This window comes from Saccopteryx bilineata, chromosome 2 (assembly GCF_036850765.1).
Source record: "Saccopteryx bilineata isolate mSacBil1 chromosome 2, mSacBil1_pri_phased_curated, whole genome shotgun sequence".
NCBI lineage: Eukaryota > Metazoa > Chordata > Mammalia > Chiroptera > Emballonuridae > Saccopteryx > Saccopteryx bilineata.
This window is the reverse complement of record NC_089491.1, coordinates 110,463,054-110,473,737: the sequence shown is the minus strand read 5'-3', so window position 1 is coordinate 110,473,737 and position 10,684 is coordinate 110,463,054.

The following is a 10,684-nucleotide window of genomic DNA, read 5'->3' as shown; positions in this document are numbered from 1 at the left end:
CTGTGCTTATCACCACGTGATCTTTCCAGGGTTTGCTTGTGTCATGTTTGCTAAAGTCATGTAGAAAAAGCCAAATAGATTCCATATCTTTATGAGAAGAGTGGGCAGTTGTGACCATTATCACAATTGCTACAGAAAATATATGCAAACTGCCTAGGTGAGTCATTCAAGGAAGGGTAAAGAATAAACTAGAGAGCTGGTTTGAAAGGACTATAAAAGAATATTTTCAAAGACAAGACAAGACAGAGGAAGAATTGTAATCTTTAGTAATTGAACAAGGCAGAGAAATTTAGGTTTGAAATGAGCATGAAGATCACAGAAAGACAACATACATAACAAATATTTGGAGTCTATGGGCAAAAAGAAACAGATGCATGAAGAGCAAGTCTTAATCATGGATTCATCCAGTGATTTTAACTGGTGTGCCACAAGAATTTTTAAAACATACAATACCTGATCATTTAGTCAGAGGCACTGACCTCTTTTCCCTTAGATTGTCAAAACAATAACAACAAAATATGACAACAGCAAACACAACAATAGCTATCCAGTGTGAATGAATCAAAATTATACTTTTTTTTGTCAGATTGGCAAAAAAATATTTTTTTTGGTGTGCCACAGAATTTTGGTGATTAGTTTATATGTGCCCTGAGATGAAAATGTTTGATGCAAGGGTCAAAGATTTTTTTTTTTTTTTTTTTGCTTTAAGTTAAATCTTGGCCAGGCATCCTCATGGATTAAAACACTGGTCATCCCAAATAAAGTAAATATATGTGAATTAGTATCTTTAGAACTTACTTATTAGATGGACTGCATGAGTCTTATTAAATTAGACTTCAACTGTTGGGTTGTAAGTGGAAGGGGAGTTCTCAACTGTTGGGATTTAGACTTCAACTGTTGGGGTCCAACTTAACTTCTAAAAATGCTCATGTAACACTATTGCTATTCTGTATGAGTGGAAATGGGAATAGCAAGGAGTAAATCATGTCAAATTAAGTCATTGCTTACTATTTAACCACCCCCTTTTACCAGAATACATAATTCAAAAAAGTATCCCAAAGTCTGTAATTTAGCTTTTTTCTTAAATTACAATATGTTACCTAGCAACCACTGAAGGGCATCTCTTTCAAGGCAAAATAAATCATATTAATTTAGCAAACATCTGTTTTCTTATGAGAATAGACGTGTTTTCATGGAGACAATCTGTATGTATAATGTTCTCAGTGGCAATTATACTTCCTTTGCTTCATATTCAATCTGATCAACAGAATTCTGGTTCTCAAAGGGCCACTATTTAACTTCATGAAAACTTAACTGAGCAGGATATACTGGTGGCCTTTTGTCATTGCTGGGGCTTTGTGATTCGAATTTGAAGAGAACTATCCATACAGAGGATTAACAGGGAATAAGGTAACACTGATTACTGTTTTGCCTTGTAAATGAACTTAAAAGTTCATCATTCAGGTTCTTAGGGTTTCTCTTCCTCTATCCTTGTCAAAACCAGCAATGGTAGGACTGAGATATTCCTGAGTAGAGAAACTTGGTTAGAAAAGTGGGCTTCTACTTATTTCATTATGAGAACATGGAAAGGACACATTCCGAGTACTCAGCTGCCAGTCAAATTGTGGAAATTGAAGGTGAGGGGTATGTAAATTATTTCACATACTTTTTGAAAGGCTTAACCTTAAATTTAGGCTACTTTGAGAAAAGATGTGAAATCCTTTCTTGTTTCTGTAAACCTGGTAACTGAGGACATATATCTTTGAGACATGGGCTTCTGTAAATGTTAGTTTTTATTCAAATTTTGATTTGGAATTTTAGAGATTAAAAAATGTTCTTCTGCTAAGTCCGTGCCAACTGCAAAAAAATAGAGTCCCTGGCCGGTTGGCTCAGCAGTAGAGCGTCGGCCTGGCGTGCTGGGGGACCCGGGTTCGGTTCCCGGCCAGGGCACATAGGAGAAGCACCCATTTGCTTCTCCACCCCCCACCCTCCTTCCTCTCTGTCTCTCTCTTCCCCTCCTGCCGCCAAGGCTCCATTGGAGCAAAGATGGCCCGGGTGCTGGGGATGGCTCCTTGGCCTCTGCCCCAGGTGCTAGAGTGGCTCTGGTCCCGGCAGAGCGATGCCCCAGAGGGGCAGAGCATCGCCCCCTGGTGGGCAGAGCAGCGCCCCTGGTGGGCGTGCCAGGTGGATCCCAGTGGGGTGCACCCAGTCTGTCTGACTGTCTCTCCCCGTTTCCAGCTTCAGAAAAATACAAAAAAAAAAATTAATAGAGTCATAGAAATGAAGATCGGTGTTTTATTTTTATTATTTTTTAGAACTGTTGGAGAACTGTAATCATCTGGCAAAAGTATACTTTATATTCCTGTACCCCAGAATTAGCCATAGAATGGACAGAAGCAGTCTGGAATAACCAACAAATTGTGATTATTATTAACCCAAATATATTAGAGACACAAAACAATGCTATCAAGAGCTGCAGCTTGGAACTGACTTGCAAAAAAGATTGTCGAAAAGATTTTTTTTATCATATTTAAATCCCTTTACCTTGGCATTAACATGAGCCTTCCAGTGTGAAGAAATGACAAATCTACTGGAACACATACAGTTAAATTACATGTTATTCCAGAAAGCAGTTATTTTAGGGGTATATATAAATGTAATACAGGAAAAATGGCTTGAACATTTTGTTTTTTAAGTGGCAGACAGGATGGCAGAGACAGACTCCCACATGCTCCCCGACCAGGATCCACCTGGCAAGTCCTCTGCCAGGTAATGCTCTGGCCCACTGGGCTGTTACTCCGTCACTGAGCTACTTCAGTGCCTGAGGCAAAGCCATGAAGCCATCGTCAGCACCAGGGGCCAACTTGCTCATTGAGCCATGGCTGCATGAGGGGCAGGAAGAAAGAGGTAGAGAAGCAGATGGTCGCTTCTCTTGTATGCTCTGACTGGGAATTGAACCTGGGACGTCCATATGCCAGGCCAACACTCTACTACCAGCCAGGGCCTTAATGCTTTTTAAATTTTTATTTATTGATTAGAGAGAGAGAGAGAGAGAGAGAGAGAGAGAGAAAACCACATCAATTTGTTGTTCTAAATATTTATGCATTCATTAGATGATTCTTGTATATGCCCTAACCAGGGATTAAACCCACAACCTTGGCATATCAGGACAATGTTCTGACCACCTAAGCTACCGAGCTGAGGCCAAATGGCTTGAAAAGTTTAATGTTACCCTTTTTATTGTTTATACCAGTAGAGAAAGTAGTATGGTATCATTGAAAATGTATAGGTGTTGGACAGAAAGAGAAGTAATTTCAAATCTGGCTCTGTAACTTGCTATTTCTTGACTTGGAGAAAATTGGTAAACTGATATGATCCTCAGTTGTTTTCCATGTAAAATAAATACAACATTGCCCACTGTTCATGAGGTCCTTTGGAGGGTACATGAAATGATACCTGTGAAGTGCCCAGCACATGGTAGTAAATGTATTAGTGGAAACTTGGAGTGCAACAGCTTCTGCTCATTTGCTTAAAGCTGCGATTTTTGACCTTTTTCATCTCAGGGAACACATAAACTCATCACTAAAATTCTCTAGCACCTCCCAAAAATATATAATTTTTGCTGATTTGACAAAAATTAGGTATAATTTTGATTCACTTACACTAGACAGCTATTGTGTTGGCTATTGTCGTTTTTTTATTTGACAATTTAAGGGAAAAGAAGTCAGATGCCCTGACTAAATAGTCATGTAGTGAGTGTTTTAAAAATTCTTGTGGCACACCAGTGGAGAATCACTGGCTTAAAGGAAGCTATTGTCTTTGCCAGCCCTAAAGACATTCCTTGGTTTAGCCATTAGTTGAGGGTGCCCAAATAGTTACCCTGGGTTAGCTCTCTCTGCCTCTGTGCTTTAAATCTTCAAGCTGTGAACTTGGGCTTGCATTTGATCTCCTTCTTAATTGCTTTTCTGGTCACTAGGCTCCTGTAAACATCCTGGTTCTTTTCTGATAGATTGATTTTTTAGTTATTCATCTACTTCCATCGCTATACCAAGTTTCAAGGATACCAGCTGTGAACATTTGACCACCCCACGCCAGCACATCCATCCCAGGACCAGTAGTAACAAATTGAATGGAACCGTTGTGAGTCCAAGCTTAGAGCTTAAGAAGGAAGAGATTTACTAGTGATGAAGAGTTCATAATAAGTATTTTAAAATATATATTAGATAATTTAATAAAAAGATTATAAGGAATGAAGGTAAGGATTGTGGGTCCAGAGCAGTTGCCTCTGGAAGGGAAACAGGAATATTGGGAATGGACATTAGTCCTCTGTTGGGCTTGTCATTGAATTCTTGGACATAAAGAAGTTGTCCTGTAAAGAGTCTTTGGCTGCAAAGAGAGTGTTTCTGTAATTCAAATCAACACCAGCCCTGTAACAAACTCCTAGATTTTAGGGACTCAACACAATAACATTTTTTCTCTCTCCCACACAGTCCAAGACATTTTTGGCTGTTGGATTTCGAGTTGAGATGCTCTGTTTTAGACAGTCACTCAGGAATGCAAATGATGAAAATCCTGCCATTTTCACTACGTGGCTTTCATGTTCCACCTGGATATAGACTCCTAGCTTCCCTGAGCATAAAAACAATAGAGAATAGGGTATGGGATATTTTTATGGGCCAGACTCAGAAGAGATGGATGTCACTTTAGCTCACATTCCATTGGCGAGAACTGGTCTACATTTCAGCACCTAAATGAAGGAAAGAAGAGCTGGAAATGAGGTCCCTGTGTGAGAGTCTACTTGCTAGAGGATATTTTATCCTGTGGAAGGTAAAGCACCAATTTTTGCAAAAACTAAACAAAACAAAACAAAATAGCTAACACATAATAGCTTCTCTAACAATGGGTAGAAGTGGGGAACTTTCAGTCATGGAGCAACTGGGAGTACATCCCTGGTTGGGTCAACTTTTGCTAAAAAGTGGAGTAGTTGTATAATCATCCATTGTTGGGATTCATAGATGATGTGTATATAGCCTCCCTTGGAATAGACTAGGTAATATATCAGACATGAACTAAGAAGAAATTCAAAAGTAGTATATTTTCTGGAAATAAATTAGTTTCTGTGTCTCATTAATGAAATTTTAAAAAAGAAAGAAAACCTCAGAAGTAGTCGATCTCAATATGCATGTGCAATAGTGATTTAAGATTATTGCATGTTTGTTTTGGGCAGTAAGTTAATGTAATTCATGGGTAGTACATTTCATTGATTATAAAATGATGCCTGATTTTGTATAAGGCATCTTGCTTTTGCAAATGTTTTCTATTACAGTTAATCCTCACACTAATCCTGTGAAATAGGCAGGGTAGATAAGGATACAATCCCTACTTTGAAGAGAAGGAAACTCAAGATCTAGTAGTAAGTGGTGGCCCTGGGAAAGGAGCCCACATTTCTGACTTCTGTCTCCACTTCTGAAACCCTTCAGAAATTTAACTCTTTTATTTTTCTTAGAGGGTTTAGGAATTGATGAAAAACGACATCAACTGAGATAGACTTCCTTGCCTCATAAGAAATCTTATTTCCTGAATGTTCCATGTTGGGTGGATGTTTAGATCATGTTTCACATACCTCTTGGGGAACAATTCCAATCACAGGGATGGGTTTATAAGGAATCAGACTGTAAAATTTGGTTTGGAGGCTTGAATTTGAAATAGCGTCCAATTTAGAATCTTTGATTTTTATTTTTTTTAGAATCTTGATTTTTATTTGTATATAAACACAATGTGAAATCTTATAATGAGCAGTTGGTAGGGGGTTTTTTTGCATTTTTATTTTTAATTTTACTTTATGTGCAATAATGTACAAGAGATTCAAATGGAATTCTTAGCGATTTAGCAATTGGGGTACATTTAAAATGAAAAGGATTTCAGGATAAAATTTAGAGATTTTAAGGTGGCTGTTAATAATGATGATTTCTGAAGTCTTGGTTTTCTTTTAATTGTGAAGAGACTAATGTGAGCAGTTTTCCTTTGCAAGATGAGAAAGCTGCACAGCAGCCAGAATTGGCTAATGATCTTGGAATTGTGTGGCTCTAGCTCCTCCCCGTGGTGATTTGGAGCTATAGCATGTCACTGGAGAGAAACCACATGCAGGAAGCCGGTAAATAATTGATTGGAATATATATTGGATCATCCAAGTGTCCTTAAAAAACTAGACAACAGATCTTCCCATGGGACATGTCTATACATATGTGTATGGTGTGTGTGTATGTGTGTGTGTATTCTAATTTATGATCGCTTGAAAATTTTAAATATTTATGAAAATAGGGTGTGCTCTAGTGGGAATCAACAAAATCTTCCAAATTCGTGTAGTGTTTGCTGAGAATTCATCTAATAAAAAGGAAACAAATATAGCAAGATAAAAAATATTTTGAATTCTCCTTTTCCCCCCAGAAACATTAAGCCTGCTACCTCTCAGTGCCTGGGTGGATGTACTCAGAGCCCTGTGGGGCTGCACTTTTATGTCCATTACTTCCCACTGCTGCTTCTCAGCACAATGGGAAGTGTGTTTCCTCCCAGATCTATGCTCTTAGTCTAAGCAAATGTAAACCACCGCTTGCTCACATTTTTCTAAATAAATGAATAAATGATTTTCTGCTTCAGAAGAACTTTGAAAGAGATGTCTAACTTTACTGATTTATTAAATCACTAATGATTCTTTAAAAAGTTTAAAATATAGGAACAAATGGCTTGCAAATAGCATTTGCAATCAGTATTTTGTGAGGTGTGTTTTTCTTAGTAGCGAAAGGAGTTTAGGAGGTAAGAGTAAATACTGCATAAGCCACGAATCTTTCATTACCTTTTCCTGATGCTGAAATAGCTTTCTCTTTACATGGGAATGTAATTTAAAGTGTCAGAAGTAAAACCATTTTTATTTGTAAACAGTCTTGGTCTATGCCAGTGGTTCTTATACATTAGTGTACATCAGAATGCCCTAGAGGGATTGTTTGTTAAAACTTGAATTCCTGGCTCCACCTGCAGAGTTTCTGAGTGAGTATATCTGGAGTGAGAACTGATCATTTGCATTTCTAACAAGTTCCCAGATGGCTCAGATGCTATTGGTCCAAGGACCATACTTTGATAACCGCTGGTTTCCATTAAAAGTTTCTATCAGTAATTCTTCACTGCTATTTATTGCTATGTGAATGGAAAAACCCAGGCAAGAAGCTTAGAAAACTCTGAAATGCTAGGACTTATAACATGTTTATTCTCTCTTAAATTTGTGTGTGTGTTTTTAATATCATTTTTTTTACACATACTTTCTGCCATTTTATTTAATCTTTGAAGAATGGTCGCTAATATTTACTTTAAATTTATTTGCTCTATTAGCATCAATTATCAGACTGAGATGAAAAGAAGATAAAAGAATCTCAAGTTTGACTATTTTTACTCCTAGAAAATTGTGAGAACAAAAAAATTCTCGTAACTGTTTCTCTAAAATACTCCATGGTATAATTTAATATGCAGATTTTAGCTCACGTTGTCACCTGCATTATTAGAACTGTGCAAGCTGTTAGGATGGATTCCCCATAGAACACTCTCTACATGCCAGATGTTACAGCAGTCAAACAAAGGATTTCCCCCCATATTTTGAAATGGATGTCAGATGCAGTGGAAATAACTGCAGGAGGCTGGAATTAGGGAAGGCTCATAAATGAAACATTTCCTTTTGTGGGGACTAAGAGTGCAGATTCTTAGCCAGAACATCTGGGGTCTATGTAGCTGTTTTGACCTGAGGAAAATGCTTCCCCTCTCTGTTTCAAGATTTTCATCTCTAAAATGGAATAACAGCATCTTCTTCTTACGGAGCTTTGAGGATTGAATGGGTTAAACCATTTAATGTGTTTAAAACAGGGCCTCACTCTCAATGTTGTTATTTGTAGACATACATCTTGGAAAAAAGAATGCTATATAGATCCTTTTTTTTTTTTTCCATGCTGCTGGTAGCAGTGGAAATGCAACTGAAATTAAGTGAAATAAGATTTAAATTAGCACCAGAATTTTTCTATGTAATTATAATATCCAAATTCTTTCTCAAAAATTGACAAACTGCCATATTCTCTGTAGAAGAAAAGATCATTAATAGGCAACAGGCACTGTGCGTTTAAGACAGAGTAGATGGTTCTTCACTATATTTAATTTCTGGCAGAACAGTTGACAGATTGTCCACACTGATGATAAAATTCTCCAGGATGATTGTAACACTTCAGGTTGGAGGAGAAAATATTGCCTCAGGAACTAAGTATTCAGTACGTTTGGAGTGCCATGAAGGATTGGAGAGTGACATATATGGTTTCAAGTGAATGCTGATAAGTGCTCAGAAGTGTGGGGAAGTGATGATTTTAGACAAAGAATTAGCAAGCTAAAATGCCACCTAAGAAGCAAGATGAGGGAGAGACCAGATCATCATCACTGCGGAGAACACCTTGGGGATTCTCAAAATTGGCTCACCTGTTCCCTACCCTTTCTTCCCTCCTTCCTCATGAGCAGACTATATATATACCTTATCCTTTTTGGTGTTGCCCATAGTACCCAGAGCAGCGCTGCTCAGTCCGTGTTGGCTGATTTGATTTGATTGTGATGTTACAGTTTGTATTATGACCTCAGTTGTTTTAATAAGGAAACTGCAGGTGAAAAAAATTAGACCATACTGTAGTTATCACAGTAAGCACTACCCTTTCTTTTTCCATCAGCTTACATTTAGATTTATTTGTTCATCTAATAATTTTCTGTCCCCTATATGAAAATTGATATCATTATATTCCAAGCTAATATTTGTGGCTATAAATTTAAACAGATAAATGCATTGGTAAATAAAAATATAACTTTAGTTTCAAAAGTATAAATATTTTCAAAAGTATAAATATTTTCAATCCTCACAATAATCCTATGAATAGAGAATAATATTGCCCTTTTACAGCTGATACAACTCAGGCACCAAGAGAAATAAATGTTCAATCAATGGATATTAAATGACAGAGCAGAAATTTCAACAATATGGAAGTATCCTTAAAGAATACATGCTATTGCCTAATAGGCCCTAAAATTCATGCTGATAAATACAAAATGTCAACTGTGCCATGGCACCTTTTATTTTTATTATTTTTAATTACTGTAAATTAACTATTATGCATACAATTATGCTACAATGTATAAGTAGCCCTTTGGTAAATATAATTCCATTGGTTCTTCTGAATTAGCTGAAATGTAATTATTAATGAGATTTCATTTATATTCATAATATTGCAGTTCAAAGAGTTGAGGAAAGCTGGCTTTAGAAGTAATGAGGTAAATTGCATTTAATGCTTTGGACAGAACCTTACAGACTAAAACATTCATCAACACTGGTACAGAAGGTACCAAACATTGATTTATGGTTAATTTGATATTGTTCTGAATTATTTCTATATATTCATTAAAAACATAACTCTTGCTGTATATAATTCTACAAAATACATTACTACACATTTTGTAGCATATTTAACTGAAGCTCAAAGGTTGAATACTGTGATTAAGATTTTTCAGTGGAGCCTGACCAGGCAGTGGTGCAGTGGATAGAGCGTTGGACTGGGATGCGAAGGACCCAGGTTCAAGACACAGAGGTCGCCAGCTTGAGCGCAGGCTCACCTAGTTTGAGCAAAGCTCACCAGCTTGAACCCAAGGTCGCTGGCTCGAACAAGGGATTACTCAGTCTGCTGTAGCCCCATGGTCAAGGCACATATGAGAAAGCAATCAATGAACAACTAAGATGTTGCAATGAAAAACTAATGATTGATGCTTCTCATCTCTCTCCGTTCCTGTCTCTCTGTCCCTATCTATCCTTCTCTCTAACTCTCTCTCCCTGTCCTGGAAAAAAAAAAAAGTAAGATTTTCAGTGGAAATGAACCAAGGACAACTTTGGAGCTCAGATGCAAAATCCAGACATGATTTCATCATTTTATTATATTTTTTGAACAGATTCAAATGACAGTTGACAAAGTTGCTTGCATCCTCTCTCATCAAAATATTACAATAGTTTATTGATGAGTTTTCAATACATTTATATTCTATATGCCCTTTGCTTGAAGACTGTCTTATTAAAGACACACCTCATATTTCCACTTTTTTAAATTTAATTTTTTTCTTTTTAAAAGATAGGAAAATATATTTATGTATTTAAATATATTTGTATAATTTTTAAAATTCTTTTATATTTTCTTATCTAGATGATAACATCCTTCTGAAAGGCACTGCTATAATTGAAGGGTCATAGGTAGCTTTCACATATATTTATTAGAATAAAATATTGTGTATGGTACTTATTTTTCAATGGAAAGTTACTTTACATTCATTTGCGTATTCTTTTTTTTGTTTTGTTTTGTTTTGTTTTTCTGAAGCTAGAAACCGGGAGAGACAGTCAGACAGACTCCCGGTTTGCCCCGTGCGGGTTGATCCCGCATGCGCCCATCCAGGATCCACCCGGCATGCCCACCAGGGGGCGATGCTCTGCCCATCCGGGGCGTTACTCTGTTGCGACCAGAGCCACTCCAGCGCCTGAGACAGAGGCCAAGGAGCCATCCCCAGCGCCCGGGGCCATCTTTGCTCCAATGGAGCCTCGCTGCAGGAGGGGAAGAGAGAGACAGAGAGGAAG